Genomic DNA, 12,462 nt, shown 5'->3' with positions numbered 1-12,462 from the left:
GAAATCAAAGCGAAATAGGAGAGAAGCGCATTAAGCCTCGGGCATCCTTACAGTAGGAAGGAGAGAGGGAGGTGGTAAAACCCTCAGGGAGTTTATGCCGTGAGTTATGAGAGGATCCACGAGTGTAATATTGTTAAAGGTCAGCCCAAACCTAATTTAAACTGGGGATGTGTGACCTCCGCCCTTCATTTAATACAGTCATAAGGAACATTACACTGCAGATAGCTGGAACAATAGCTGCCTCCACCCCAAACTCCAGCCCATGGCATTGCCTGACAACAGGGCCTGAGCGGCAGGAGGACGAGGAGGGCATGGCTGGACCTGCACCAGAGAAGGCAGAGATGGAGAGAGAAGGGCTGGGAGGAGCACAAGCTTCCACCCCAGCATCATAGGAAGCTTCTGGGTTCCATCTGAATCCATGGATGTCCAGGGGATGCCCATCTGCAAAGCCCCCAGTGGCACTCTGGGTCTGGATGGCAGATCTGGGTGGCCAGCTACACGTTTCCAAGGGTCTCAAGGGACGAAGGAAAGAACAGGAAAGCTGGAGCCAGGCCAGACCTTGCAGACAGAGGTGGGAAAAGTCACCTAATCCCAGCTCAACCAAGGCACCCATTGGTGCTCATTTGGTTTATTTCCCAATGAGCAGGAAGGGGATTTCTTGGCATTTGAATTGCACGTACCTATTTGTAAGACACCTCATATTCTCATTTGTCAACAATGAGGACAACTGGGAGAAATCAGACTACACTACTGACATTAGACCACAGGAGGGTGGGAACGGTTCCTGAGTTGGCATCTCCTGTCCTTGAAGACTGGCAGAAAATGTCATCACAAGACAGAACGGACAGTGATCAGGATGAGTCCTAAATGCAACCATTTAATGGCAGAGAAGTAATCTTAGTTGGCCCAGAGCATTTTTCAATGGCTTTAAGAAAGTGATACCTTTTGTTTTGTACAGCCCAGGAAATTGGCAATAACACGGTGTCCTTGTGTGCTGCTAAAATATATTGATCTCAGGGCAACTGGAACTGTTTGAACAGGAGAGATTCATTGGCGACAGGGGATGTGATATATGTAAGGTCCCTGCATGAAATTGAAGTCAAACAACTCGGAGTGGGAGAAATAATTCACCTCGGGCCTGTGGTCAGCAAGGAGCAAACAAGAGTGGATGCCAAGAGGGTCTGCTCAGGTCTCCTTGTGTCTGCTGTTAGGTTATTATATGGGCAGGGTCATCTTTTTGGCATGTTCAGGGGGAAAAGGGACTCTTGGAGCAAATCCTGCGCTGGTCTGCTGATACCTTGGGGCACTCGTTGGACTCGAGGGTTGCTGGCAGATGCACACAAAGGATCTGGATGCTGCTGAACATTGCAAAACTGAAGTTCTAAAGAGGTATATTATTGCATTGTGCCTGAAGAATTTGTGACAGCAGTTAAAGGCACAGGTGTTTTCACTCCTATTTATATGGAGGACAAACTTGCATTTCTGCAGACTGGACAGACTTGGTATTCCTGTAGCATCTTTTAAAACTCAAGGCACTGTTTGCAGCATGGCCAAAGCCAGGAGGCTGGGGGCTGGGAGCACCAAAGGGTCAGACCGTTCCAGGGAGAGAGGGATGTGTCTCCTCTCTCCCCACCATCTGTGGAAAGAAAAGCATGTCTTGGTCATCCCCAACTGCCAAAGTGGGCTCCGAAAAGGGATTTCTGAGAAGGGTGGGATAGGGTAGATATGGAAGAATGCTTCCCCTCTCCTCTATTTTGTTGGGGTTTTTTTTTGTTTTGTTTTGTTTTTGCGGAGGGAGCCTGGAAGATTCCAAGTTTTGTCTGATTATACATGTCAAAAATGTTCAACAAATACAGTAGCAGAAGGAGAATGGGTCTGTGGGTCTGTGCCTGTATTAACAGCTGAGCACGTCACAATTTCCTGTCGTCGTCCCCCCTTTTTTTAAAAAAAACATTTCCGTGGAAAGCTCACAGGAATGTCATACAGAGGAAGAAGTCCAAGCTCCTTAAAGGACCAATAAGAGCTTCAGCAGGCACAGCTGGTTCTTCCAAGCACCAGAAGATGAGGTTGGCTCTTCACAACACTGTGCAAATACAGGGAATTATTCTTGAGCAAGTCTATACGCTGCCCATGCACTGACTTTGCTTTGGTACAGCTCCTTAGATCTTCTCCTTGCCCCCCTGAAGCCTTCCAGCTCTGCCACCACCTCCTGCCCTCCCAACCAGTTCAGCTCACGTATTTCAGACATGCTTTAAAGGTGCATACTTGGAGTGTCCCTTTACTTCTCCTCAGAAAATCAGACACAAGAGCCAGAGGGAAGTGTCACACTCCAACAGGTTGTTTTCCCAGGTGCCCAGCGCAGGTGGTGGCACTGCACACAGATGGTGATACATCGTAGGGAATATATGTGGGGCCCTTATTGAGCGCAGAGAGGTGGAGTGGTGCAGATACATCTCTGTTGTGTAATTAATGGCCTTGAAAAAAAAAACCCAGCCTGTTGGCTAAGCCCGAATACCTCTGAGGGGTTCAGGAATCCCAGCTATGTATCTTTCAGGCATTTCTTCCTCTGTTTTTTTTTTTTTTTTCCCCTCGCATTGCTGCTGTGCTTCAGTGTGGTTCTTTGTTTGCAGCTCTCATTGTCTTGTGGCAGAGCATTGGGCTGGGAGCTTCTCAGGGCCAGGGTTTCCCATTTTGAGGACCCCCATGACCACCTCTGCTTGCCAGCCCCAATTGGGGTCACCCCATCAATCTTTCAGGCCAAGAGGCTTTGTAGTGGGAGAAATAGATTGAAGATGTAGTGAAGATCCCAGAAGAAGGAAGGACATGGGGCCATGATCCCATTGGGCAGGTGGCTGTGGATACAGGGAAAAGGAGAAGTGAGGAGGTCGTGCATGTTTAACATAACCCATGCACAGCCTCCCTCTGCTGCAGCTATGGGCAAGTCACTTATTTTCCTTATGTTTTGCATCCTCGTCCATCATTTAGGTGTGAGAATACATCTTCTCCCCTTTGCCTTGCTTCCTTAGGGGCTGGGACTGATCTTGCTGGAACTGATCCTACTGAGCCTACAGCTGGAAGCAGTTGTGTGGGACTTTGCAGTAGGGTCCCCACTGCAGATAACATGGGGACACATATCCCAGAACACATTGCCCATGCCAGGGGTGACGGACACCCTCACGGGAGACCAGGAGGTGTGCACTGAATGGGGTGGGTGATTTGTTTTCCGGCTCAACCAAAACGTTCACAATCATAACCCAGGAGGGGAGGCAACAGCACTTGGCAAACAAATTTACACTAAGTGCACTTCCCTGGAAATGTTTATACTCTACCGCTGAGAAATGTGGCGATAGAGCAGCACGGCGCCGGCGGAGCAGAGGATGCTGCATTGAGCCAGCTCCCAGCCAGGGTGGGCTTGGGGGCACAGGGAAAGGTAGCGGTGGTGGTGTCACCATCCCCACTTAGCAGGGGATATTCACCTCAGGACAGAGGGAACAGCAGTGCACCCCTTAAGGGTTGGAAGTGTGTAGGGATGGTTTGGGGAGAGCTGGGGTGAGCTTCTGGGACATGATAACCATTGGGACTGTGCATATTCAAAAGCCTCACCTCTATGGTCTCCTGTTGACCATCAGGGTTATTTGACCCTCAAGGAGTGGTCTGTAGGTGGGGCTGAGATCTCCAGGTAGTATCACAGTGCAAATAGGTATGGTGTGATCCTGTGTGATAGGGAAAGCTTTCTCATGGTGCTGGTTGCATGTCAGCAAGGAGGAAAGGTCTGTGGACAGAAATGCAATGGCTCTGTAGATGTCCCAGTGCTCCTGGAGCAGGAGACTTCATAGGGTGCGTACCCTAATCTAATTGCTAATTACTAGGCAAGTAACCCCCACAAAAATATACATATAGCTTTTAAAAAGAGCACATAGTGGGCTCACATAGCACGTGTGTGCACGCATGTATTTTTGTGCTGAGGGGGTAGAGAGTTCTTGGCTAAGTAGGTAGAGCCAAATGGCAGGTGACTCAAATGCTACCCCTATTTCTGTCCCCATTTCAGTGATGCCACTTGGGGTGACTCACTTGCTGTCTCCACGTCTCCTCTTCATCAGCTGAAGATAACTCCTACTGGGATACACCAATCCTTGGTGTGCTTCAGCATCTGGAAGATCCTAAGAGGAATGACACAGAGTGATGGGAAGCACAGGCACAATCCTGAACATCTCTATACCTGCTCTAGGGCATAAGCCCAGGAAGGAGCTGGAGAAGGTCTAAAGAGGTTTCTATTCCCTGTGTGTGTTTATGGTGGGCAGACTCTGAACAGGGTGGACTTTGCTTGCTTTCAGCATCAGAGGTGCTAATCCGATGTGTCGGCAGCCTGAGCGTGTGTGTGGCCATGTGTTCTCAGCCCTCCATGAAGCCCCGAAATCAATGGGCAAAGGGTTAACTGAGCTCCCAAGGCAGGTGGGAGCACAGGTCAGGCTGAGTGATATCGCAGACATGTTATTTGAAAAGCTAAGAAATTGTGGAATTCCTCACCTAATCCAACTTCCCCACAGTTTAAAGAAAACTGCAGTGCAAGATATGTCTACGTCTGAAGGAGACACCCCCCCCCCCCCTTCCCCATGAACCTTCCCCTGTGTGCTCTGTATGTGCATATATGGAGCTCATGCTGCAAGCCACCCCATGTTTTGCTGGGCTTCCAGCCACTGGGATCTCTCTCCTGGAAAAGCCCATGAGATGCAGCAGCACCATGGGGAGCCAGGTCCTCTGCTCCAGCTCAGCAGCCCAAGGAGCTGAGCAGCTGTATTGATTTTGTATTTAATCAAAGCTGGTTTTAGCTGGAAAAAAAAAGAAAAAGAAAGAAAGAAAAGAAAAGAAAAAGTAAAGGTGGGGTGTGAGGCTTTAATCTGGAAAGTTTTACAAATGGAAAAAGGCAATGACTAAGAAGACTTCCAGAAAAGTTTAGGCTTTTTTTTTTTTTCCTCCCCCACAACATTTCCTATCGGTTCTTCATAAAAAGTATTTTACAGGATTCTGTTGGAAAAAGTGTTGCTTGCAAACGGCAGGTGTTGGCAAAGGAGCCAGTCATCAGCCTGGCAACTGTTGGTCCTCTCCTGACTATGGTGGCCTTTTTCCAGCCTGAACTATCCCAGCACCACCGTGGGCTGCAAGAAAATAAATGTGTTTTCTTGGGGGGTGGACAGGCAGCATGATTGCTGAGGCTTGCTGGAGTGATGGTGGGACGATGGTGTGCTCTTCCATTAGCATCTGGGAGGCTCTGTGATGTCTTCAGCTTCACGGAACACAATCAGCAGTTGTCTGGTTAGAGAAATGTGCTCAATAATGTCAACTGGTTTCCCTTAAAGAGATGGAGGGGTGAGCTCACTCTGGGAATGACTGGAGGGTCCCTGGGCATTTCACACCTTAAATTTAAGGTGTATGCAGCCCTCAGCACATCTTCTTACTGACATGGCCCTGCAGGAGCAGATGTGCTGAAAAGCTGCAGGGAAGTGTCTGGAGGGCGAAATGTTGCTTAACCCCATAAAGAACCACTTAATGCCTCAAACCGTGAAAGCTGAGTGTGATTCATCCATCCCAGTGAGCTTCATCCATCCCTTACCAAAAGCAGCATCAGAAGCAGAGAAAAATACATGGCCAGGATGGAGGAGGAAGGTCCCCAGACCTCCTGGCACTGTTTTAGCTGGAAAATAGTTAAAATACTTGTACAAAAATCTTTTGGTGAGACAATACAAAGATCAGTGGAAATCAGTTGCCTTTTGCAGACCCCAGATTAGGACATCCCCAGCTATGAGAGGTGGCTGCACTGAGCCTCAGTAGGACTGTGAATACCTGAATGTGATTAGCAAGTGGAATAGGTGATCTCCAGAGATCCCATCCAACTCCTCAGATTCTAAGATTATATTCATGGCAATTGCATTCCTGTTGCAAACCTGCCTCTCATTTGATTTCTTCCAGGTGGGTTTTGTGCTGAGCCTTCCAAGTCCAGCAGGTAGATCCTGGCGAACAAGAAGATTTTTTTTTTTTTTTTTTGGCCTGGAAGTGAATTGTTTGGAATTTTTAAAGATTTTTTTAAATTATTTTTAGTTTTCATTAAAAGCAACCATTTCAAGTATGTACAGATCACACGGGTGTTTTATAGTCAAAACAATAACAGTAACTGCAAGAGGTGCCAGACTGGAACAACCTCTTCTGCACTAATCTAATCAAAAGGAAAGAAGGAAAAAAAAAGATGCTTTTGAAAGATAGATTGAATTCCATTGTCTTTGCATGTTATATAAGGAAAAAGAGAAAAATCTAGCAACAGATAGCAGGCATATCCTACAGGAGACTTTTAGAGGAATTAACTTACAAACACAAGTGTCATCATTAGGTGTTGATTTGCCTGAGTCACCAGAGAGTTTCAAGAGCTCCCATCCCAAATCCTGTTGAGACCCTATCCCAAGTCCTGCCCCAAACCACACCTGTGCTGGGGAGGACAGTGTTCCCAGGGGTCCCCCTTCCTGCACCTATACAAAGGAGAGGCACAGACCTGTCTCAGGTGTATGATGCCCATTTTACAGCTGCTTTCTCCCAGCCCTTGCTGCCTTGGAGACCCACTTGAAAGCAACAACAACACTGTTGGGGTATACAAAGTAGAAGATGAATCACTAAAAGCCTTTTCTCCCACTTTTGAGATGCTCTTCCACACCCAGATAGGGAGCAATCTCCCAGGGAAGGGAGGTGGAATACGTGGGACAGATTTTATTTTAATCTAAACAACTGGCTTGGGATGTTGGTTCTTGGTTTTTAAATGAAGTAATTCTAAAACTAAGATTTTCTGGGTGTTACTATGTCAGGTTCTGATCTCAGGAGTGAAAACAGCTAAAAGTAGAAAACTTGATCTTCAGCAATTGCTTTGGAGGATTTGCTCTGCTTTTCTGCAGATGACAGGAAGGAGAGAGCCCAAACCTGGCTATCCTGGAGAAGGGGCAGGAGATTGCAACACTGGGCAGAATCAGCTACTGCAATGAGGTTTGCTGCAGAAGCTCCACTAGTGTGAACACAAGCATGGCACAAGGCCTGGTGCCCACATCTCCACTGGGCTATCCAAGGAAGATGTTCTTTGGCCATCAGACACAGTCCAAGCAAGACTTGCGAGGCAGGCTTTGCTACACAGACGCAGCATTATAGCCAAGGGAGAGGTATCACCCCAAAACTGCCACTGCCAAAGAGATATGGAAATCATCTGATTCTGCCCCAGTCACCAAACTCAGCACTCAGCCATTAGGTGCTCAACACCCAGCCAATCTGCAGGTGTTAGCACTTGCCATTCCCAGCTTGCTGTAAACAAGGCAGCCTTGTGTTTTGGAATTGTCCACATCACAAATAAGCACAATTTCTCCTCTTAGATCTTATGTTAAGTGGCTACAAGGTGGACATGCCAGGCATCATTGGGTCAAGATATTACCGTCTAAAAGACAGGAGTAGAAATCAGCACTTAATGTAGTTGTGTAAAGCAGAAAGTATCTTATGCTGATAGTGAGCATAGGTAACAGTAGGAGAGATTTTTCACTGATGAAAGGGCCACAGGATTTCCCACAGCTGCTGCCAGAACAAGCATTTAATGCTGTGGTGAGCAATCAGCTCCCATTTAAAAGGCTCCATGCAAGCAATGCAAGTCTCCTGTGTCAACAGCTGAACCATCCCACTGGTAGGTGCCTCTTGCTTATTGAGAAACCTTTTTATTGCATTGGGTCTGACTTCAGTTTCTAGCTCCCATCATGCATTTGGCTGCTGTGCACCACAGGGAGCTTTCTCACATCTGTTTCCTCTGGAGTAACATCTCTCCTACTCTTATTGTTTTTAATCACAGTGCAGTAAGCTGCCTTACTCCCTGGCAGCAAGGTAGGTTTCAGGCAGGTGAGGTCATCCCTGCTGCTCCTTTCTGCTTCTTCCCCAGTTCCCTTTCATCCTTGATGTACTTTGCATTGAGCATGCAGCTCATTGTTTTTTATCAGGCTTTGCAAGGGGTGTTAATCTGCCCAAGGCTGTGCTCATTTAACTGGAACGTGTGTGGTGTCTGCAGGAAATGCCCCCAGACACAGCATGATGAGATCTTCTGCTCTCAGGTCTTTGCTTTGCCACTGCTTTTGTGACATATTTATCTGATCCACATCAGCATCCCCTCGTGGGCTTGCCTTAGCTCAATCCCACAGACACCTGGCTTTGTTACATGGCTTCTAATCACTGATGTGCACAGAGACAAGTTTCCAAATTGCCCCTTTTTGCTTGAGTAGATTTCATTTAAGCACCTGGGGGATCTGACTGGTTAGGAGAGGATGGGACTGATGTACATTTGGGTAACTAATTATAGTTCTATTATCGTGTGTGAACAGAGAGATCCCTCCACTGCTGAGGCACTTCACTGGAGAATAACTGAGACCCTTTTCCTAAGCCAGGAGACTGTTACAGATCCTGCCAGCTGATAAGTCTTTAAATTCACTGAAGTCAAATTAGCTGTGTGTCACTCTATTTGTCCTAAATTTGAATGCAGCTCTACCTTAAATACTTGGCAGGTGGGCATCTGTAAAAGCCCAAACACAGACCTGAATTAATAGAGCAGATTTCACTTGGGGGATACTCGCCCACATACCAGAGATCTCCAGAGGGTTTCCCAGCAGGTCTGTGCCCTGTTATGCTGTAGCAGAGCATCCCCAGCCCAAATCCAGGCACAACCTTTATTTCAGCTCCTATTGCCCTGATAAGGGTTTCAGATGTTTTTCTCTGTGCTTCCCGAACTGTCCTGGTCTGAAGCACTGAGCGCTCCCTCTGCTGGCTAAAATAATATTTCATAACCATACATCCACGCTGAATAGATTACCCAGGGCAGGTGCCACCTGTGGGACGCACTGCGGGACGTCAATGCCCCTGTCCTTGACTGTAGGGCAAGAAGGGCCAACAGCGTGCGGTCCAGACTCAGCCTGAACCAAAGTTTCCTGACATGGTTTCCAAATGCAAGGCGTATAATCCCAAATACCTATATGATGGAGAGACGGAAAAAGCTGGTGGTCGACTTTCCAAAGCCCCAGGACTCTGCTGCTTTGTGTGTGGGCACTGACCCAGCAGTAATGAGATGTGGGGAGGTATCCCAGCTTTGCTTGAAATGCTAGTATTTCTATTCAGGATATATGTGCCTGTGCTCTGGAAGTCCTTCAGAGTCAGGGTGAGATGGAAGATTTTCTTTGGGGATGGATGCTTGGTTATTGTGGACCTAACCCTAAGCATGCTCAAAGGAGTATTGCTGGCTCAAAAATGCATACCTAACCAGCCCAAAGCACTCCATAGGCATGTGCTACACCCAAGGAAAAATTTCCCTTTAGATGGTTTCTCAGCAGAGCTGAACCTGCAGTTAGTGTGCTGAGATGTGCCCACTGAAGAATGCGCCAAAGGGAGCACCTCAGATTCAGGATGTCCTCTCTTGATGTTTCACAAAAATCCAGATGTTACGGTTTTATGCTGTAGCAGAGCTGATAGCTTTTGCTTATAATGCTGAATTTCCACCCTGCCAGCATTTTCACTCTGTAGCTAGTGAGAAAGATGAGTTACCTGATATCACAGCAAGCAATGCAAAGTCACAGCCCCTCCATGGTGGAAAATCGGCACAAAATGTAGTTGTTCATTCTAAGGAGCTTCCTGCAGCTTCTCCTTCTTCACCAGAATTCCTTCACTGCAAATCTTCCTTTCCATGGGGAACGAGTAGGGGGCTGGGAGAGACGCAGGCACCCATGGTGTCCCAAGTCAGATGCCCACATGTTGGACTTCTTCAGGAGCCTGGGGTTTCAAGAAGATGAGTCACATTGGAGAAATACTACTTAATACAAAGATCAGAGCAGGAATAGCAGCAAACCAACTTGCCATTGCTCAAGATGCCTGCAAGAACTGGTCAACTGTTCCATGTCTCGGCCAGCATCACAACTGGAGTTGACAGACAATATGTTTGCAGCATTCCAGCCTCTTCTCGCTGCTCTACTCCACGGCCTTGATGCAAATCATTGCTCCAACATGACATGCTGAGCTCCAGCAGGATTTTCTCTGACCTTACACTGTCTGGATTTACTTGCTCCCTCCAGCATTTTTGGGTGTCCCTGGTGCTGCTTGCCATGCCCCGTGCCACTGTACCACATCCCACACATATGCAGGCAGAGGTGCAGGATGCAGAGTTGAGCTGCCCTATGCACTGTCTCCTGGCAGCCTGTCTCCTAGAGAACTGCAGGGGGGAAGGAAAGCCATGGCAGGGATCCGGCTTTAGCAGATTCCCAGCATTTTTGTGGTGCCCTATTTTGGTGACAGAGCCATGGGTAATTGCTATGCTCTGGACAGATATGTGAAACCTTGGGATCTTTTCCAGATCGTGAGGACTGCAAAGTCCAACAGGAGAGACAAATTCCTTGGGTAAGGCTCCAGAAACCAAAGCTGCTTTAGGAAGAAACTGGGATGCTAATAGCCTTTTTGGCGATGGAGAAGGTGCAATGATGGACAGCAAGGGCCGACGTGAATGACTAGAAAGTTGCTCCTGGTCGTATGTTCTTGAATGGAATGCACAGCCAGAGCAACAACCTCAAGCACCTCTGCACAGGGTGAGGACTAAGGGAAAGCATCTCAAAAATGACACTGGGGGACCTGCAGCTAAAAGCTTAAGGGAAGATTAGAATGGCATAAGTGCTCAGTGTCACTCAGTGTCCTTAGGGTGAGGTCAGTAATCTCACAGACGCAGAAGAGCTGTTGGAGGAGCACTTCCCACTTTTTTTTTTTCCTCTTTTAGGGGCTGAAACTCATTATTTCAAGGCAAAGTGTCAGCTTTTGGAAAAGCATGGCCACTCTTAGCTTGCAGGCACTTAGAAAATGACCAAAAAAAACCCCATCCAATTTAACTGCAGTTTGTGCACCATATGTGATTTCACTAGGAGTAGATGAGGAGTTCAGCTGCTTCACTGTGTTTTCACTCACCACCAAAATCAAGCAGGAGCCAAGAGAGCATTTACTGGGGGTAATTTTCAACAATCTCCTGCAATGCTCACATACCAGATAGGAAAAACCAAAAGGTTGGGTGTGCAGTGCATCTGCAGCCCCCGGTGATGAGGATGAGGTTTCTGACAAATGCAAAAAAAAAAAGAAAGGATAACAAGTTGAGAAATGTTTCCATTGGAACTTCCACAGAATGGTTTATTGTCAACAAGAGGCGGGTGGTGTCATTTATATTTGATTTTCCGTTTTCTGATTAGAAAAGAGGAAGCTGCGCTGTTTTCTGATAAAAAAAAATTACATTCCAGAAATTGGCAGTTCTGTAAAATATCCTTCCCCTAAAAAAAAATAAAATAAAAAAAAAAATCCACCATTAAAAAGGCCAAATAACAACAACCTGGAAATCAAAAGCCAAATTCATTTCCATTATCCATTTTCTTCCAAAATGGGAAAACATTTAGTGGGAAATTTTAGCAAGAGAAACCATGTGCATCCTGGAAATCCTGATATTTACTGGGCATAAAAATAAGTTTAAAAAAAAAAAAAAGCCATATTTTGGCCAACTCTTTCAGGAAAAGAAAGGAGCTCTGTGCAGCCCAAAATGTTTGTCCATGTCCCTGAAGCTGGTTGGGGATGGAGGGAAAGGATGAAGGCTCAGATCATTTCCTTGTGCACTCCTATGGGCTTGCTTAGCTTCCTGTTATTGTCCTGGCTCTGCTCCCACCCACACTGCTCAACAGGTCTGCAGGGATGCGGGACCCAGCCTGGCATCAGACTCCAAAAAAGCTGGCTGCCCTCCCGTAGGATCATTCACCCAGTGACAATGAGCTGGCAGTGACTTCCCAGATTGACTTATAGCCTGACCTGAAGCTTTCTTCCCGCCCAAGGTGAAAGGAGAAGGAAGAGCAGCTATGTTTTGTTGAGAATAGGTCTCTTTGGCAAGGTTGGTCTAAATCAGAGGGAACATTGGTGTACTCTGGCTATTTCTTACATAAAATGAATTTGTCAGTTTGGAGGGTGAAAGAGAGCATTCTTCTACCCTAGAAAAGGAAATAATACAGTCAGATTAACTCGAGGAAAGTGGCAGTCTTTTCTTCTCCAGATAAGACATGGCAGTGCAGCCCAACCAGCCACCCCAAGGATGCTGTTGGTGACCACATGCTGCCATCCGGCCACTGCACATCTCACAGCAGCTCTGCTTGGGCCTGGATCCATTGCCATTCCTGCAGGAATCTCTTCCTTTTCCTCAAAACCAGAGCCCGTGTCGGGAAATGTTCAGGAAACAGGGGCAACTTCGGTCCTTTCTTTTCTGGGCAGTGTTAACAGCTCCACAGCCCGAAGAATTTGTCTTGCAATCCCCTCCGCGGCTCAGCTTTCAATTCTCTATTCAACCAGCATGAATGAAGCGAAGCCTTTATTTGCATTCTCTTCAAATTGCCCTTCACCGCT

Source organism: Lagopus muta, chromosome 6, assembly GCF_023343835.1.
Source record: "Lagopus muta isolate bLagMut1 chromosome 6, bLagMut1 primary, whole genome shotgun sequence".
NCBI lineage: Eukaryota > Metazoa > Chordata > Aves > Galliformes > Phasianidae > Lagopus > Lagopus muta.
The sequence above is the reverse complement of the archived record's forward strand: the minus strand, read 5'-3'. Positions refer to the sequence as shown.